This window comes from Eublepharis macularius, chromosome 1 (genome assembly GCF_028583425.1).
Source record: "Eublepharis macularius isolate TG4126 chromosome 1, MPM_Emac_v1.0, whole genome shotgun sequence".
NCBI lineage: Eukaryota > Metazoa > Chordata > Lepidosauria > Squamata > Eublepharidae > Eublepharis > Eublepharis macularius.
The window spans coordinates 184147162-184167881 of record NC_072790.1 but is presented as its reverse complement, the minus strand read 5'-3'; the positions used below and the strand labels follow the sequence as shown (position 1 = coordinate 184167881).

Sequence of the window (20720 nt, the reverse complement as noted above, 5' to 3'; positions counted from 1 at the left end):
GTGTTCGCATAGGGGTGATGGTTTAACCCCCCCTTCACGGGGGGGGGCACTGCCCGGCGTCAGCCATATGCTTGGCGGAATAGCTCTGTCTTACAGGCCCGGCAAAATGCAAGCAAATCTTACTAGAAACAGGACTATGCTCTGTGGAAATTTAGTGCCATTATCTTTATAAACAGCTGCCCCAGACCCTTGTATACATTCTCCATTGAGAATGTTAGTGCCAGAAATTCCTTATTTTTATATACAGATGTATAATCTGGCTTTGATCTCATGGAGCTATAAACGGAAGTGATGAAGAATGAGCCAAAGATGGAGTCATGATGTTGGATGACTGTAATTTTTTTATTAATTGTATGACAGCAAATACAGGTTTTCCCCTTCCTCAGGTTCTGTTTCTTCTAGCAGGCAGCTTTTATGAAGATCTGGTATAATCCTGTAATATTTTGTAATATTTTGTGTAAGCCTAATAATAATAATAGTTAACCTAATAATAATAGTGTGGTAGAGGAGTTAGGGCCTCCCAATTGCAGAATATTGATATGACCTCAGGAAATTATACATGTTGCTGCCAAAGCAAAGTTGTACTCATTCAAAACATAGATCAAAGAACTTCAGTTCAAGTGAGGTAGGAAGTCAAAACCTTCCCTCTAACCACAGTGGTTTAAGAATTCCTTCTACATGCTGCCAAAACCCAAATATGTTTTAAAAAGCAATTCATGGAGTGCAGCAAATCCCAATAAGACCTTTAGAGTTCCAATACAGTGTTCTCAGAGCACAACTCACAGTCCACTGGTTTGGTTTTCCTTCTGCCATCTTCTCCATTCCTCCTGCAATGATCAAAATCAAAGTTTAGCTATTACCTACCTATAAGTGGTAACAATGTAGTTCTTGGGGAAAAAATCTTTGAAAATCAGATGAGATGTTGAAGGGGCAGTGTCAACCTGAGCTGAGACCCAGGACACCTCTAGGTTTTTGCAGTCGTACAGTATCTTCTTGGCGTTAGGCTGCGGTCTTTGCAAGCATCATGTTTAAACAGTGGGTTGGATCCAAGTGTCATTTCCACTATTGAAAAAGGAGGAGGGTATTCCCCACCAAAAATGTATGCTGAGTATCATGGAATCTGCATGGATAAAACCCATGCAGAAGGAGGGATGTAGCAGGGAAAAGAACTGGGTGAAAAGGGGAGGGAGGACCCACAAAGTGGGCATCTCTTTTTTTCTCCCCATAATATTTCCTCTTTTCCTCTCTCAAACAGCCTCCCCCATCCTTTCCCCTTTCCCTGCTTCCTTCTCTCCTTCACACCCACCAGCCAGGCTACTTTTTATCTACCCTCCATCTTCAGCTATATATCATATCAATGTATCTAATTCTCAACTTGGCCAAATCTAATTTTCAGCACGATACTTAAATACAGAGATTGGAGTTGTGAACAGTCGCATCTTTCTACAAATTTGAAAAAGGCTTCAAGTTTACAGAAAAATCTAAAAGGAATAATAATAAAAAATTGGGGGATTAACCTTCCCCCCAAAATTATGAAAGTTGCATCTCAAGCTTTAAAGAAATGGATGGCCTCAGTGGCTGTTGCAAGGTAACCACCACAGTTTTGTCAGCATTCCAGGCTTGATTTCTGTCATTAAAACGCACATGGAGGGAGCTGGCCCCTTTCCAGGTCTGTTTTCGTCTTTGAGGGAAGACTCATAGGTCAAGGCCCGGCAACAACCACCAGCAATCTGATACCTCATGACTTTCATGACTCACCCAGGCCCAGCTGTTTGCTGCTGTGCAACAGTGTGCACAGCAGCAGTGTGGAAAGTCAGTGTGGAGTAGTAGGTAGGGTTTAAGTCTAGGATCTGGAAGATCCAGGTTCAAATCATCACTCTGCTGTGGAAGCTCACTGGATGACTTTGGGCCAGTTATACATTCTCAGCCTAACCTACCTCTCAGGATTGTTGTGAGGATTAAATGGAAGAGAAAAATGGTATAAACTGCTTTTACTCTCCATTATGGAAAACATGCCATCCCTCTCACCTCTTGTAGGGTTTACTTGATTGGGCCAGATGCCACCTCTCTCACTTTGTGTGGTGGTCAGGCAGGCTGAGCTGGGCACTGCCAACTCCCTTACTGTACCCAGGGATCAGACAGGCTAAGCAGGCACCACTGCCTTCCTCAGGGCTCAGGCAGGCTGAACCAGTCACTGCCTCCTTCACCTCATTTCATGTAAGGTTTAGTTAGGCCGAGGAGGGTGCTTTCCCCCTCACCTGAAGCAGGTCAGGCACAGCCCTTCTGTCACACGGCTGACCCACCTGAGGTGGGGGGAGGCCATCAGCTCACCAGGTGGTGTCCTGATGCTCTTAATGGCCAATCCGCCCCTTCTTGTGAGGTAAGTTAGGTTGAGAATCTGTAACTGGCCCAAGGTCACCCACTGAGTTTCCATAGTAGAATGGAGATTTGAGGTCCTAGTTGAAACTCTACACCACATTGGCTTTCATGGAGTGGCTGCTGTTGAACAGTACTAAGCAGCTGGGCCTGGCTGCATCTTGCAGTTTGGGTGGTAGCATGTTGCCCAGTGGTTGCTGACAGGCCTGGCCCCAATGAGTCCTCCCACAAAGGCCAAAACAGCCTTGGAAAGGACCCTGCCCCCTTTCTCTTGGCCTTTTACTGATTCAGACCAAGGCTTGAATACTGGCAATATTGTCATGGTTGCATATCATCAGCCACTGAGGCCATTTGTTTCTTAAAGCTACAGGTACTATTTTTATCATTTGGGGGGTTTTAAACCCCCCCCCCATGTTTTGTTAGTTATAGATTTCAGGTTCTTCTGCAAATCTAGGGCTTTTCTCACGTTTGTAGAAATATGTCTTTGCAATCCACAGCCCTAGTCTCTGAATCTAAGTATCTACAGATGGGGCCATGTTGACCATTAAAGACTGAACGAAAAAGCTGTATGGAGCCAACCCAGTGAGTCATGTTTAAATAAGTCCCAACTCTTATCAGAAAAGATGTCTTGGCATAGCTCCGCCCACACTGTAGTTTTATGTCATTTTCCTTTTGAGACAAAAAGTAGAGAGGGCTACGAAATTTGATAGACCTTTTCAGTTAAATATGTCCCAGTCAAACTTGTGTCTGATTTCTGTCTGTGTCCTGCCCCTCCCCTCTGTGAGAATCTGTACTACTTCCTAACTCAAAGCAACTACAGCATGGCATAATTAGTATGCTAGGCAGGATATTTTTTTGTTACATTCATCTACTTCTTCATGAAAGAGAGACTGCAACCCTTGAATGCTTCACTGGGAAAAAAAGCTCTCAAAGCTCAGCAGAATGCAATGGGACTCCAGCAGTAGGTCGTTTCCTGTGATCAATGACAGGACTTGGGGCTGGGGCTGCAATGCACACTTCCTTGACAGTAACTCCCTTTGAGTTAGATGGGACTTGTTTCTCAGTAAATATGCACAGGATCAGGCTGCACATCTGAAAAATTAAAAATGAAACTGCCCTGAGGGCTTTTGGGAGGAAGAAGATGCACCAGCAACCTCCAAATAAATACAGAACCCAACAGTTAATGTTGCTGAGAAACTTATCTGAGTAACTTTTAGATTTAGAAGAGCTATTTGCAAATGATTCACGTTTGTTCTTTGCTGGACTTTTTAATGAAAGCCTACTAAAAAGGCAATGTTGGCTCTATAACCTTACCACAGTCAGTTGTGGTCAAAAGGGTTAGGAAAACACAACACTAAAGAGTTGGGGTGATCTGAAGAATTGGCCAGAATCCATTCAAGTGACACCAGGTCATTACAATGGCTTAGCCCTTTAATTACAGCAGTGTTTAACTTCCTGGTATTCCAGTAATTTCACCTGTCCTCTTAGCCCTTCTTTATAGATGATAACAACAGAGGCCTGAGGTTGGTTTCCATAGCAAATCCTTGTTAGAATGTGGAAGCAGGAAATGAGTTATCACCATCCCAGCATGGGAACTCTGTTACCCTTCTCATCATACCAAGTCTGGCCTTTTCTGGTAATTGATGGTGACTAAATTGGCTGATCTGGCATGGAGTTTTACACTTATGCAGAACCAAGACTTTCAGGAAACCCAAATATGCGAGTCATTAAAATTGTTCAGGACTTTGAAAAATGGGACCTGGTTCTAAAAGAGCACTTCTCTTAGTCCTAGGCCATGTCACAAAGCATAACTTGGATGGTGGACACTTCTGGGACTAGTGTTGTTTTGTCTGCTTGTCGAGATTTCTGAGAAGATTCCAATGATATTGAAATATAGAGATGTACCTTATACCTGGATGTTATATTTCCATGGGGAGTATATATTTTTCACTTGACTAACTTATCCCACTAGCATAGATCCAGAGGAGTTAGCCGTGTTAGTCTGTAGTAGCAAAATCAAAAAGAGTCCAGTAGCACCTTTAAGACTAACCAACTTTACTGCAGCATAAGCTTTCGAGAATCACAGTTCTCTTTGTCAGATGTGAGTTCGCATCTGATGAAGAGAACTGTGATTCTCGAAAGCTTATGCTACAGTAAAGTTGGTTAGTCTTAAAGGTGCTACCAGACTCTTTTCGATTATCCCACTAGGAGATTTTTAGCTTTAGGAGATTTCTTTATGTTTAGAAAATTTTTATTAGGTGAGAATATTAATATACAACTTTCAAATAGCATCTCATTATCCTTTCCCCCACCCTTTCCCTCCCCCCCTTTTCCAAGACTTCCAACAGCTTTCCAACCCTATAGCCTAATCTATTCCCAATCTATCCCCTTTTTCTGTAACTCCTTATCTCATGTTTACTTACTCTTTTATTCAACTAAGCCCTATCTATTAACTTCAAAAATATTGTTATAAACTTAAAATCTATTATCTATTACTTTATATTAACTCCACATATATTTAAATTTAAACTAACTAACAGTCGGATAAAATATCTACTTTAGTAATTCTAACAATATCTATTAACTCTAAGTCCACTTACATTTGGGCTAACAATTAGCTAATACTTCACTTCATATGGTAAAAACTCTCTCTCTTCTAATAACAAAAACATTCTAATAATTTTCAAATTGCCATAATTCCCCCTTTACGTCCCACTTCTTTTCAGCTTTAGGAGATTTCTTAATAGCAAGGCCTTGTTGCATCTTACTTAACAGACTCTGCATTAAATAGCCTGAAGACAGCAGCCTGAGCTGTTAACAACACAATACTGGTTAGCCCCCGCCCCGTTTTATTCTGCATGACTCAAAAAGCTTCGTTCCAGCTTTGTAGACACTAACTGTGCCAAATAAATGCATCTTTTCACTTGGCATCTCTTTGGTTTTGTGAAAGAATCTTATTTTACCCATGGCTACCCTTTTGGAATTCCTTGGTGCCCAAGATGTCTGAAACCTCAGTGCAATGTGCTTAAACCTACATGTTAAAAAAAAATCCTTGGCTATTCCAGAAATGTCAGCTGCAGCTACCACCCACTTGTGCTCCTTACAGGGCATTCTTACTCCCATTCTGTGCACAACAGTCTCCTTTAATAAAATACATTCTGTGTTGGTAGATAACTGTCCGAAAACCCTGTCTTTTCCAAAATGAGATGCAGTCATACTATTTAATTGGGCAGTTATAGACATTTTGGCTGAACAAAACTCTTCTGTCCTAAGGAAGGTAGCAAAGGCATTGGAATGAAGCACATCATCTAGAAACGGCAAAAAATATAACAGCATTTGCCATTAAAAGCAAAATGCTGAGTTAGGTCAACCAGTGGTTTGATCTGCTATCTCAGTAAGAAATCTGTTCTTTGTGCTGAGACCCATATTTGGGCATTTCCTCAGAATATGATAATGAATCCAAGTATTTTAAGTGTTAGGCAAGGAAAGTGGATCCTTGTAGACTTATATTTAATCTTTAAAAACTTATGCTGATTTTCATGGAGCAAGAGAAAGAAAAGTTGAAGGTGATTTGAGAGATGGTTCTATTTTTAGAATACATACATATATCTTTCAGCACACTGTTGCTTCTATCAAATGTGTTGCATGTTTATGAAAACAATACAAAACCTCTTTGTCAGAGGTTAAAGTACAGAGTGAGCGTAGAACTTGGAGAGTAACTCTTCTTTCGACTTCCGGTTTGGGATTCATGGAGGTCTAACGCAGCTCCATTTGCGGAGCTGACCGGACTGCCGTTTTAACCGGCCGGAGGGGTGAAAATAACCCGCGGCCGACTGCTCTCAGGCGGGGAGCAGGCAAAGAACGCTCAAGACCCTAGGGTGAGCTAGATCTCGGATGAGGGGGGGCTCTACTCAAGGAGTCTCCCCCCCAATCCTTGAGGTCCCACCTTGCGACGGGTCGGCTATAATCTCTGTGGCAGTTCTGGGGCCAATTCGGCTGGCATAAGACCTACATACCCAAGCTTCGATCGGGGAGGGAAGTCGAGAGGAGAATTTAAGACCGAAACAGCGATTACAACCCGAGAAAGTTGAAGAGAAGGTAAAGATCGCTATCTCTTGAAACGGGACAGATTGATAAAAACAGAGAGGAAAGAAAGTAGATTTTTAAACTGCAACAGACTAGTGAAAAGGAGGTGAAGACTCGGCAGGAGTTGTATTTTAAAAGAGACTAAATTTAAAGAAGTTATTGCAAAAATCGGACTATTGTTTTGAATACCTGTGGTTTTGGAGCTGTGGGAAAAAGACACCATCGCGAGACCTGCTGTGGGAAGACGGGAGACAGGAAGTGCGTAACAACAATAGAGTGGCTGGAGGGAAGCGGCCCTTGCCGACGGACAGGAAGTAGGGAATCGCCATTTTTGAAAAGGGAAGGGTCGCGGCTTCAGCGGAAGAGGAAGTAGGCCATCTTGGATTACAATAACATAGAGAAACCATAGAGAAAAGACGCCCGACATTTTGGATACAAAAAATTAATTTTGGCAAAGATTGGGACATTTGAAAAAAAGGAAAACGTTTAAACATACGCCACGGAGCTAAGGAAGAGAGCAGATTCGTGGGAGCGAGCTAAAGCAAGCCCCACGATGTCGAAAAAAGAGTGGCAATCGGCAATAGAAAATTTGGACAAAAAGCTTATAGACATGATGAAAGAACTTAAGGACACGAAATTGGAGCTTATTAAAGAGGTCAAAGAAGTTACACAGACAGTAAAGTCGGAGCTGTCAGAAGTGAAAAAAGGCGTGGAAACGATTAGTAGTGAATTACAAGGAACGCAGCAGAGAGTTAAAACAGTAGAAGACGCGATGGAGAATGTAATAGAAACGCAACAAACAGAGATGAGACTGGTGAAGGGGAGGATGTCAGTTGCAGAAACTAAACACATGGAGAAGCAGCTTCGTTTTCGTGGTCTGCCAGAAGTGGAAGGGAAGTCAGCGCAAGAACAGATGACTGAGGTGTTGGCTGATTACCTGGGGAAGGAGGAGGAGGAAATTGTGGCTATCCTAGATGTGGCGTACCGTGTGAACTCGAGAATTGCAACCCAGAGGAAACTACCAAGGGATGTGATTGTGCAGTTTACAACTAGAAACATGAAAGAGAGGATTGTGACAAAACAATTTCAAGATCCATTGGAGATTGATGGCAAGACGATTATCATAATGAAGGAACTGCCCAGATCAGTGTTACTGGACAGGAAAAAATATAGAGTGCTAATTCAAACTTTGAAGGACATGAATATCAGATACAGATGGGAGTTACCGGAAGGAGTGTCCTTTGAGTTTGGAGGGGCAAAAAAACGCATCAGATCTGAGCGGGAGATGGAGAGATTTATCAAAGACAATGAAAAAGACTTACCAACAAAACCATGAATATGGAGTGTAATGTATTATCTTGGAATGTAAATGGACTAAACTCACCGAATAAGAGGAAAAATATTTTTCATTGGCTACTAAAACAAAAATGTGATATTGTTTGTTTGCAGGAGACCCATATTAGAAAACAGGATGTAAAATATTTAAAATCTGGAAAATTGGGCAAAGAATTTGTAGCGGCCTCTAACAAGAAAAAAAGAGGAGTGGTGTTGTACATAAAAGAGGAGCTGCAGCCAAAATTTGTTATGAGAGATGTGGAAGCTAGATTTGTAGCGGTGGAATGTAATTGGAATTTAAAGAGAGTGTTGGTAGTCGGACTTTATGCACCTAACGGTGCAAAGGAAAGCTTCTTTGAGGATTTAAGGAAGCATTTAGACGATCTTGTATATGACCAGATAATTCTTGCTGGAGATTTTAATGGAGTGACAGATTTGGAACTAGATAAAAAGACTACAACAGCACAAAAGAAAAGAGGACTATTGCCAAAGTTTTTTTTTGAGTTGATTCAACAAGAGACTCTCGAAGATGTATGGAGGAGAGAATATCCTAAAACCAAACAGTTTACTTTTTATTCTGCAAGGCATCTTACATTATCAAGAATTGATATGATCTGGGCCTCAAAGGACTTAGCGTTATGGACTAAGGAGGTAGAAATAATGCCGATGGTAGGCTCAGATCACAATCCAATTATGTGGAGATTTGGAAAAAGGAGAAAAAGGAAAGCCTGGAGAATAAATGAGGACTTGCTACAGGAAAGTGAAAATATGGAAATATTGAGAAGAGAGACAAAGTTTTTTATACAATATAACGTGAATAAAGAAGTACCAACCAGTAAAGTTTGGGACGCGTACAAGGCGGTTGTAAGGGGCATACTAATGGACTTAAATGGCAGAGCAAGGAAAAAGAAAGAGGAGAAAAGACAAGAGATTGAGGAGAAAATAAAGGCCAAAGAAATACAGTTAAAAAAGAGACCAGGGAAAAAGAAAATACATCAGGAAATTAAAATTCTTCAAGAACAGTTAACAGCAATGAGTAATAAAGAATTGGAATGGAACCTTAAAAGACTGAATCAAAAAGCTTTTGAGGGTGCTAATAAACCTGGGAAATATTTGGCATGGCAATTGAAGAAGAAAAGGGAAAAGAAAATAATAAATAAAATCTGTGAAGAAAATAAAACGTACCTGGAGCAGACTACCATTAGTAGAGCCTTTTATAAATTTTATGCTAAGCTGTATAATAAAAAAGAAGTAACCAAAGAATCAATAGCATCATATTTGGAGAAAACCAAACTTCCAGAGATCTCGGAAGCTTGGAGAAATAAGTTGAATAGTGAAGTAACTGATGAGGAAATAAGTAAGGCAATACAATCTGCAAATCTAGGAAAGGCGCCAGGGCCAGATGGACTTACGGCTAAATTTTATAAGACAATGGCCAACGAACTGGCACCATTCCTAAAAGAGGTGATGAACAGAGTTTTTAGGGATCAAAGAATTCCAGACACTTGGAGCGAAGCGAATATATCATTGATCCCAAAAGAGGGCCAAGATTTGACTAACGTGAAAAATTACAGACCTATATCACTACTTAACAATGATTATAAAATTTTTACGAAGATATTGGCGGAGAGACTGAAGGGGTGGCTCTCGGAAGTCATAGAGGAGGAACAAGCAGGCTTTTTGCCAGACAGACAAATAAGAGACAATTTAAGGACAGTGATCAATGCTATTGAATATTATGATAAGCGTTGTGACAAAGAGGTTGGTTTCTTCTTTGTAGACGCTGAAAAAGCGTTTGACAATTTAAACTGGGATTTTTTGTTTGCCACTATGGAAAAGCTACAATTGGGAGAAAGATTCATCAGAGCAATTAAAGAAATTTATAGAGACCAGACTGCAGCAATTGTAGTGAATGATGAACTGACCAAGAAATTGACGATTAGTAAAGGAACAAGACAAGGTTGCCCGTTATCTCCATTGTTGTTCATTTTAGTATTGGAGATTCTGATGATACAAATACGACAAGACGAGGAAATACGAGGAATAAAAATAAAGGACTATTCATACAAGGTTAGAGCATTTGCAGATGACATAATGTTAATTGTAGAAGATCCATTGGAGAACATGCCAAAAGTGATAGACAAGATCAAGGAGTTTGGTGACTTGGCAGGTTTCTTCATTAACAAAAAGAAGTCAAAGATATTATGTAAAAACATGACTAAGCAGAAACAACAATTGTTAATGGAAACAACGGACTGTGAAGTAACTAGTAAGGTGAAATATTTGGGAGTTGAGCTGACTGCAAAAAATATAGATTTGTTCAAGAATAATTATGAAAAATTATGGACTCAGATAGAGAGAGACTTGATCAAATGGAATAGACTGAATTTGTCATGGTTGGGCAGGATTGCAGCAGTTAAGATGAATGTGTTACCAAGAGTAATGTTTTTGCTACAGACAATACCAATCATCAGAGACTCTAAACAATTTGAAAAATGGCAGAGGAAAATATCAGATTTTGTTTGGGCAGGCAAGAAGCCTCGAGTGAAAGTAAAAGTTCTACAAGATGCAAAGGAAAGAGGCGGAATGCAACTGCCCAACCTGAGACTTTACCATGATGCAATCTGCCTAGTTTGGTTAAAAGAGTGGATGACATTAAAGAATAAGAAACTATTAGCCCTAGAGGGATATAAAAAATTTTTTGGATGGCACGCATACCTATGGCATGACAAAGTAAAGGTCAACTCGATGTTCCTACAATCTGGAAGAAGTACAGAATTTACCTACAAGAAGGAACCCCTTTGTGGGTGGTTCCATATGAGGTGATAGATCCGAGAGCTGTTGATAATGAACAACAATGTTTAACGTACAAAGAAATAACTAAAACTGAAGTGTCTAAACTTAGAATAAAGACGCAAGAGGAACTATCACCGAACTACGATTGGTTCCAGTATAGACAGATCAGAGATTTGTATAACTCGGACTCTGTAAAGGGAGGTATACGAACAGAGAATTCGGAACTAGAGCAGACCCTTTTTAAAGAGGACAAGAAAAGAATATCCAAGGTATACCAAGTACTGTTGAAATGGTATACCGAGGATGAGACAGTTAAAACACAAATGGTGAAATGGGCTATAAATTTTAATAAAGAAATAACAATGGAGGCATGGGAATACTTGTGGAAAACTACAATGAAGACAACGACATGTATTAATATTAAAGAGAACATTTTCAAAATGATCTATCGTTGGTACATGACACCAAAGAAGATTGCGCTAGGAAACTTGAACACTTCTAATAAATGCTGGAAATGTAGAAAGCATGAGGGCTCCCTCTATCATATGTGGTGGTCGTGTGAGGTAGCTAGGCAGTACTGGGGGGAAATAATAAGAGAAATGAGTGAAATTTTACAGTTTCAAATAAATAAGAACCCAGAACTCCTGCTGCTAAACTTGGGAATGGAGGGAATCCCAGCCCACCATAGGACGTTGATATTTTATATGACTGCAGCAGCTAGACTTTTGTATGCGCAGAAATGGAAAGTACAAGAAGTGCCAACTATTGAAGATTGGATCTACAAATTGCTGTATATGGCTGAAATGGACAAGATGACAAGAAAACTGAGAGATCTGGACTCAGGGCAGTTTAACACAGACTGGGAGAAGCTGAAACAATATCTGGAGAAGAAGTGGGAGGTGGGAGGAAAACTGTGGCAATTTGAGAACTACTGAAGTACAATAAAAGTATAAAAGTGAGGGGTGACTTTACCGGGGGAGGAAGAGAAATGTGAATTTATAAGCAGTTAGATTAATTAATTGATTGAGATATATATAGATATGTAAAGGTTAATTGATAGAATATTGATAGAGAATAATTAACGGTTTAAACATGAGGATTGAGTAATTAACAATATTTTTTTTTTACTTGATAAGACTTATATGCACCAAACTGAATGTATAGAAGAGTTAAAATGACTGACTATGTGATGAGTTATATAGAAATACTATAAAAAGAAGAAATGATTAATATAGAGAGAACAAATCAAATTGTTTGATTTAAATGTGGGAAATTTTTATGGTTTATGACATACAGAAATATTCAAAACTGGAAAATGGGATAAATTGTTTATCTAAAGAAGTATAGTTTGGATGTTTAGTAAGTAAAAGAGTTAAAGATGTACTGCTTAATATAATGGAGAATATATATTTGTTTTAGATAGAGGAAATTAATAGAAGTAAGGGAAAAGGGACAGAGGGTGGGAAAGCTGTTGGAAGTCAACAAAAGGGGGGGAAAGGGAGGGGGTTAGAAACGAAAAATTAGGGGATAATTGAATGCAATGTAATGTAAAAATATTAATGTTCTAACCCAATAAAAATTTTACAAAAAAAAAAAAAAAGAGAGTAACTCTTCTTTCCTACCATTTTCAACTCTGGAAAAAAAAACTCCTTTGATAAATCTGGATCAATGCTCTGTCCAAATATTAGGAATGCTATGGCCACACTCTAGCACACAATTCGTGGGATTGAGGCATACATGGCTTTGCACTAGACTGTGGTGGTTGCATTTGCACTCAATATATCTTGCAGCATGTTAAGTTTTCCATACAGTGCTTGCCTGTTTGTAATTATTTATCCCTGGGCAATTTTGTAATCTGGGGTATTTTTCTACCCTAAGCCAAATTCCAATGTATCTGGAATTCAAAAATGTTTTATAATGTAAAAAAATTGTTTATGGTGGCAGAAGATTTGGAATTTTTAAAACAATATCCAGACAACTACAGCTTGAAAATGCTTTCACGCGAGGGGGGAAAATAATTGTATTAATAATAACATTAAAGCTGTAAATTTTTCTATTAGATTTGGATATTCTTTTATGTCAAACACATGTAAGGTGCTGGTATAAAAACCACCCCAAATATCAAAGTCAGTATATTTCAGGATTATTTTGTACCCCAGGCAGCTTTTGTATACTGAAAGAAAACCATAAGTGTTAAATGGCTGTAATTTAAAGACATCACATATCTAATTCTCAACATAGCCCAGTGTGTGAATAACTTAAATCTGCAGACTGTTGTTATTAGGGTTGTCAGGTCCCCCTGTACTCCCGTTGGGAGGTAGGGGCCCTGGCATCTACCTTCTGGGTTGCTCAGTCGCACACTTCAGGGAAGTGACATCATTACGCAGGCCATGGCTGCCCCGGGTGTGCTCCCGCGCTCCATGGAGGGCCCAATTTGGGCCCTATTCAGCCAGTTTGTGCCCAAATTGGCCTGGGACGGGCCACTGTAGTGCAGGGAGCACTCCCCCACCTGGCAGTGGCCCGATCCAGCCCATTTTGGGCCCCAAATGGGCTGGATTGGGCCTGAAACAGCCTGGATTGGGCCCAAATCAGCCTGGAACAGGCTGCTGCCATACAGGGGAGTGCTCCCCCACACAGCAGTGGCCCATTCCAGGCTGATTCTGGCCTGATCCAGGCCGAGTTCAACCCAAAATGACTGGATTGGGCCCAAATCAGCCTGGAACAGGCTGCTACTGCATGGGGGAGCACTCTGGCCATTTTGGGCCCGCTGGAGTGCACCATGCTGCCTGGGAGCACACTCATGAGACCCATTCTTCCCCCACTGTCCAGGTAAGTGGAGGTGGGAGCGGGGGATCCCCTGCCCCAGCGGGGCACTGGCAACCCTAGCAGTTATGGACAAACAAGACAGAGCTTTTTTCAGACCTGAGAAAAGCTCCAGGTTTGCAGAAGAATCTGAAATCTTAAAACAAAAATCGTGGGGTCAAATTCCCACAAATGATAAAAAAACGTACCCGTAGCTAGGCAATCAAACAGTATTGTAAGCTTTTAGTCCTTGGTTTCTGTCAGGAAAAGGCAGGGGGAGGGAGCAGGGCCCTTTCCAGGGTTGTTTTGGCCTTTGAAGAGGAGTCATTGGGGCTGGGACTACCAGCATTCACTGGGCAACTTGCTACCACCCACCTTGCATGATTCACCCAGGACTGGCTGCATGTGACTGTTCAACAGCAGACACCCCACAAAAGCCATATTGTATAATGGTTAGAATTTCAGACCAAGATCTGGGAGAACCAGGTTCAAATCCCCACTCTACCATGGAAACTCCCTGGGTGACCTTGGATCAGTCACACACTCTCAGCTTAACCTAGCTTACAGGGTTTTTGTGAGGATAAAGTGTAGGAGAGGAGAATGTTATAAGCTGATTTGGGTCCCCATTGTGGAGAAAGATGGAGTGTAAATGAAGTAAATAAATAATATAGCTCAAGACTAAAGAGAGCAGATAAAACGTAGATGGGTGGGTAAGTGGAAAGGAAAGGGAAAGGTGAGAGGCTATGGGGGAAAGGAAGAAGTGGGGGAAGGGAAAATGAGCACCCCCCCAAGTCCTTGCAGGTCCCTCTTGTTCTTTACTAATGTGCAAGTGACAACGTTGAAAGAGGAAATGTTTAAGAGCCACATCTCTGTTCATTCTCCTAACTAGGGTAGGAATTTATCTCAAGCCAGGTTTCCATGTAGTGTATTTATGACATCTGTCCTGAGATCTAAGTAGACTTCAGAACTTGTCTGCAAGAGATTTTTTTGTTGTTGATCTAGTCTCTGGACTCACCAGATTCTACCAGGCTCTGTTTGCCTTGTAAATCTTTTTCTTTGGAAGAAAAAAGAGGGGTGTGTGTTTCACTTCCACATAAAGTGTACAACAGGAAAAAAAGAAGTGAATAAGGCACAACCGTAGGTGTACTTATGAGTTACATATATTCATAAGACATAAATACAAAATCCGTGATCAATATATTGATGGCGTTCAAGATCCAGCCGTATTGTGATCATACACTAGTACAATGTACAATGTACAGTTATACAAGATTCAAGCCATAGTGGAACGCGTTGTCGAGGGAGACAGCGCCCAAAAGCAGGTAAGTGGCAACGAGTACGAGCCGGCAGTTTCTCTTCGCTCGTTTCAGACCAAAGTGTCTTTCCTCAGGCCACAAAGTATCAAGAAGTAAATTGATTCGATTCAATCCCTATTCCGCATCCATAGCTCCATTAGTGCCTTATCCACTTCTTTTTTTCCTGTTGTACAAATCTTTTTCCTTGTCAACTCTGGTTAAATGTGAACCTTATTTTTTTCTTTCAGAGTTCTTTATCTCTGTAAATTGGGATAAGAATGCTTGACTCACTAGGACTATGTTTCTGCTTGTAAAATAACTGTAAAATTTTAATTACTATATAATTATTCATTATTATCATTCCAGTATTGAATAAAGCTGCTTCAACAAAAGCACCTGTGTCTAGCATTTCAAAATTACTTGATCTAGAATGTCAGGCCTGGCTAGGGGATTCTTTTAGACTCTCCACTTGATCAAACACGGTTGTATGAGTTAAGGTCTTTATTCAGATATCCCTAGAAGTGCACTGGTACATAGGGATTGCCTGGAATGCTGAAACAAAGTCTTCCTCGAGAGGTTATACCCCCAGTCCCCCCCCAGTCCAAACAAGTCAGTTGAAGACAGCGAAAGTCCTGAAAAAAATGCAAAGCTGAATTTCTCAAGGTTTGTTCCCACTCATTCCCAGCTATACTGATAAGACCTCTTACCAAAGTGAAGCTACTTACCAAAGTGTAGCCACAGTGAAGGAAGAAAACTACACTACGGGAAGAAAGCCCATCCCACCCACCCCCCAGTAGATATGCATTCACAGTTATAGCAGGCAGGCTGGTTTGCCTGCCTGACATAGAAATTGTTTCTTATGATATTCCTATAGCATTGTGTCATAATGTTCTGCTTAACCAATTGACCTTAACCAGCTTTGATTTTTTTCTGCTTCTGAACATGTTGCATACACAGAAGATCTAAGGGTAGGTTAAGTAGGAAAGGAGGAGGAGGAAGAAAACCCCCAAGTGAACAAGAGGAAGTGAAGCAGAGAATGAACCTAGGATGGGAGAGTATAAGGCAAAGCATAAAGGAGAAAAGGTCACAGGATATTGGAAGGATACCTGAGTGGACCTGCCAGCTGGGAGCAGAACTGAGGCAGGAAGAGTAGAAGCTGTAGAGCAAGTGAAGGAGGAGGAAGGTGTGAAGGCAAGGTGGAGGAAGGGAAGCAGAATGGAAGAAGAAAGAATTTAGCAACATATAAGTTAACTGTCTTGAACAGCACGCGTTGTCTCGTCGTAGAGGTGGGAAAAGGTCTAAAGGGGAAAACCTACTCAAGATGTTGAGGACAAACTTATACCCTAATTGTGTACCCTTTCCCCTCAGAAAAAACACAGGGTTCATCATCATGGTCACTGAGCAGTCAAATATGTGTACTGCACGTGCATAGGCCTGCCATGGAGAATACTAAAGCACCTAAACATGTGAGGCACACCATTCCCCCATGCAGGTGCCTGCCTTTTTTTCTATTGGAAAAACTGGAAGGGCAGTACCTTTCCCTCAGTTCTCTTTTTGCTGCTGTGGGGAAAGATTGTGTTTTTCTGATATCTCAGTTTTTCTGATATCTCAGTTTTTACCTGAAGGCATTTTCTTCATTCTCTGATTAAAAAAGGAAAAACAGCAAGTCTGTATTTTTCCTGTTTTGCCCCTGAAGCATTTTTTATCAGGCTTTTTGTGAATTCACTATTTTTTTTATCTCTTGTGGTATTTTGCAAAAAACGTTTCCCCCCCCCACTGTCCAGCTCAAAATGAGTAAAAAAAGCCCTCTTCCAAAAACATATGGGTTGCAGCTCAAAGGTCTCACAAACAACCATACCGTCTCCTTACTTTGACTTGGAGAAAAGCACAATATCTCCAGAAGAAATATTTGTAAACAATTCATCCCAAAGGCCAGACATGACAGAATGTCCTGTCTAAAGGCTGCTGTATGGGAGAAAGCCGCCTTCAGCTCAGGTCACCCCTCAGACTGCTAAGGCACCCAAGCAGTTTGCCAGATAGCCTTTGTTCCATTGGTTCCAGAAGCACTTCTTCTGACTCATGAACTTGTCCTCACAGACAAAGCGGTATTTACCTCTTCCCTGTAACAGGAGTCTGGGTTCACATGATGTTAACAGTTTTGTGAGCATCGTGCGTCTTGTTTGCTTCTATTTTTTCTATGTAGCAAACTGGTTTCCTGTATGGGGTTCCCATTGAGGAGGAAAGTGGATTGATGTGCTGCACGCTTTGGGGCACAGGTTTAGGCTTGGTAGCCTACTGGCTCCTTCTACCCCTTCCCTATCATTTATGCTTTATTTTGAGGATTTGGCTGGAAACAACTTGGGGTTAGCATGCTATTCCAGTGTTCTATTTTAGAAAAAGAGATGTCAGTACTGTACTTGTCTAAACAGAACTTATGCATTTACAAGGCATCTTCAGTGCATTTTAAACATGTATCTGTTTGCATGGCTTTCCCACAGCCCGTTCTGATAATATTTTAAGCCAACGAGTAATGTGGCTTTGGAAGCAAGGGACTTTTAAAATCACATGGTGTTCACAGAAGCTCATTTTGAGGGCTTCCGCTTCTTTGACTGCATCAATTCTGTTTGTTCTGGAGCAGTCCTTGAATTTGGCTTTGATTCCTTTTAAATAGGTGGCAACATTTTTATTCTTGTTCCACCTGTATTGATGAATAGCACACAGAAAGCTTGTTCCACATTTAGAAGCTGTTAAAACCGTGGGTAACTTCCCTCAGCAAATTTGCCTACGGTTGAGCCAATAATATTTATGTAGGGCAAGGTTTTCCACTTATGTTCCATTGATTTCAATGGAGAAGTTAAACAAATCTCTGATGGCAATAAATGGTATTTAAAACTGCTTAACATTGGAAAATCATGTCTATAGCTGTTTTCCGTAAGTGCCAAATAATGTCCCAGGGCACTCTTCAGGGCATTTTTTTTGTTATTACTGGTAATATTTAGAGTATGCATTATATTTCTTTCCTTATTCATCCTCAAAAAACCCTACCAAATGCATAATTATTCACATTTTACAGAATTGGGGAGCGAAAGCCACGAGAATATTTTATTTATTTACTTTATTTATACCCCATATTTCTCCCCAATCGAGACCCAAGGTGGCTTACATAGCTACTGTAGCTTAGTGGTTGGGATGCAAATCAGCACTCTGCTGGTTTGAATCCCACTATTACCATGAGTTCAACAGGTGGCCTTGGGTCAGCCACTTCTCTCAGCTGCAGCTCCCCAGCTGTATTGTAGGGATAATAGTAACACTGTTTTGTTCACTTCTCTGAGTTGAGCAATAATCTGTCTAGAAGAGTGTTATATAGGCTATTACTATTACATAATTTTCATCTCTTCCATTTTATCCCTATAACAGCCCAAAGCCATTCAGCAAGCTTCCATAGCAGAGTGGGGATTCAAACCTGGTTCTCCCAGATCCTAGTCTGACATTCTAACTACCATACCATGCTGGATCTCTAGGAGTAAGCTGTTTATGAGAATTGGTTGGATCCCTTGATCTTCATGGCTTTGTGCCTCTAGCATTTCCATCCAACATTGGCTTTGGCAGGACATTTTTATTTGGTTTCGTCTCTTGACAGGGATGTGGGAGGTAGATTTTTTCTGCTTTGCGGGCTTGCTTGCCGTTCATTATATCTTGATCTAGATACTCATACTATCAGTGTAACTTTGGGCTGGTGCTTTGGATGATGATGATATTTAGTGCCATGGCTGCTATGACATTCCCTTGTCCTTAAACAACAGAAGTGGCTCAACTGTTAGTGGCCCTAATAGGCCTACATTTTAAGACAAGCTGCCTGGCAAGGCAGAAATACAGTTGCCATCTCCTGGCCATGAGATTGGAAAGTACTGAACTGTGGGGCCATGGGGAAGGCTAGCTAACACCCTGGCACGCACATACACCTCAGAGGTGAACAGATTTGCAGATCAAAGTAGTGATCTTTCTGGTGTTCCTGATCTCAATCCCTCTAATCTTCCTCCTCACCTCCTCCCTAATTGCAGGAACTCAGGAATCGGAGGGCTCTTCCTAGCTCATGATCACAGGTCATCAATGAACCTTTGGGACTTCTTAGATATGCTTGATCAAACCTTGTCTAGTTTTACTGTTTTACAGTGCTGGAGACAACCTTTTGAATTATTGTGATAGGCGAAAGGCTCCATCTTGCTCAAAAGGATGGACTTTACCTTATAAAAAGCAGACTTGTGTGTCCTGGCCTGGGATCTTTCCCCACACATCCTCAGACTTCCATCTGCGTCCCCTCCTTCTCCATGTCACAAAGTGCTGGTAGCTCAAGGCTGCTATTCTATAGGACATCCTGTTTTCTCTTCTAGATTGGTAACTATAAGCATTCCTTGGAACTGCTTTTCCATTCACTCACTGTTTTCTAGTTAGATTTGTGTGTATGCTCTGTGCATTCTGTGCAATTGCTCTTTTACTGCTTCTTTAATAAAAACCACTCCTGTTCAACATCTGCCTGCTTCTTAAAGAGTTCTCTAGAGGAAACAATTCTCATAGACACTGGTGAAAAGATTCTGCCATTACCCTCCTCTCGCAGCCTCTCCTTGTTGCTAATTCCCTCAACTCACAAGGAGACCACCTATTTGGGTAATACCAGAGGTGTTTTAAAATTAAAAAATAACTAACTAGTTAATTTATTTTAGAAGGGGAGAAGTCAGGTGAAATCAGGTAATTCAGCACATGTATCTCTGAAGTAAAATCAGAACTTGCACATACTTCAATTCTTACGCTCATCACAGATACTTTAAGGCTTAGGTTCCCTTGTTTTTCCCCAAGCACTATACTTTTTTTAGTATTCTCTTTTTCTTCTGAGTTAGGAATGCTGGTACCCACTTCTCTTCAAACACCTTCTCTTCATTCAGTCATTAACTGAATCTGAAGGTCTCCACAGACAGTTTCCAACCACTCCCGACCAGGGATCTTTTCACTTTCCAGAGCTAGCTCCCTGTTTGACTGGGTAAGGAAAGTTTCCTCTATCCCCTTTCTTCAGCCCGTTTGAGAGTCTGCACCTACTTCCCAAACCTTCTTGCCAACTTCCCCCAATTTTCCTGCCGGTGTTAAAACTGCTGTCTAACTAACCCTTAATAGTCCTGCAGCTTCCAGGTTTTTTCTTAAAACAAGCAATTTGTCACAGCTGTAAATAATACTCTCTCTCTGATACATGGTTCATGCTTGTAACCCCAAAGTCACTCCCCTTGCTATCTCGTGGTCACTCCCTAGCATCCCCACCCCCTCAAGCTGGTCTCCGGCTCCATTGTATATCAGGGAGCTGAGGGACATGAAAAGGTTCAGGAGACAATTACAGTATTATTGACAGAAAAATCATGCGAAATTATAACATACTATAGATCCCATTTGCAGGACTATTAGTTGGTAGTGGAGGCAGCAAAGTATTCTTTTATGCTACTACTGCATCAGCTGAATTTTATCCAGAAACATTATTTTGGGTGGTTTATGGCCTAGTGTCATCTAATGTGCAGGACAAGATGGCCACACCAAAGATGGAGCGAAAAGCAATGAGGAAAAATATTATTATTATTCTATTCAGTTATACTGCCCCTATATGTTGTGCATATGCTTTTTCAGGGAGATCTATAAGAATGTAAATAAAAAGAAGAAAAATTAGCTTGCTCATTCTACAAGTTTACAAACAGCATAAAAAGTTTTGTTAATCCATATAAGAAACATACACTCTCAATAGTTTCACCAGATACAGCTGTGTTCGGGTAGTGTACGTTATTAAATGTCCTTGTGAGAAGTTGTACACTGGCAAAACCATGAAGAAATCTAGAATATATATTGCAGAACACAAAATAATTTCCATCTTTAAAAAACGTGGCCCTTTGATTCAGCACTTTCTAGAGCACAACCATGGTCCCAGAGATTTTACAGGTTGGGCTATTTTTAGATCTGAATGCCATAGGGATCAAGTCCAATTGAAGAAAGAGGCAG

At 40.8% G+C, this 20720-nt stretch overlaps 1 protein-coding gene across 1 annotated transcript in view; it reads right to left on the bottom strand.

Annotated features, from left to right (window-relative positions):
• Nucleotides 1-374: 374 nt before the first annotated feature.
• TLR5 (toll like receptor 5) overlaps nucleotides 375-20720 on the bottom strand; it is a 60981-nt gene continuing 40635 nt past the window's right edge. Inside the window, exon 2 of the transcript XR_008598162.1 lies at nucleotides 375-827. The gene's annotated coding sequence lies outside the window, so the exon portion shown is untranslated. The remainder of the gene's footprint in view (nucleotides 828-20720) is intronic.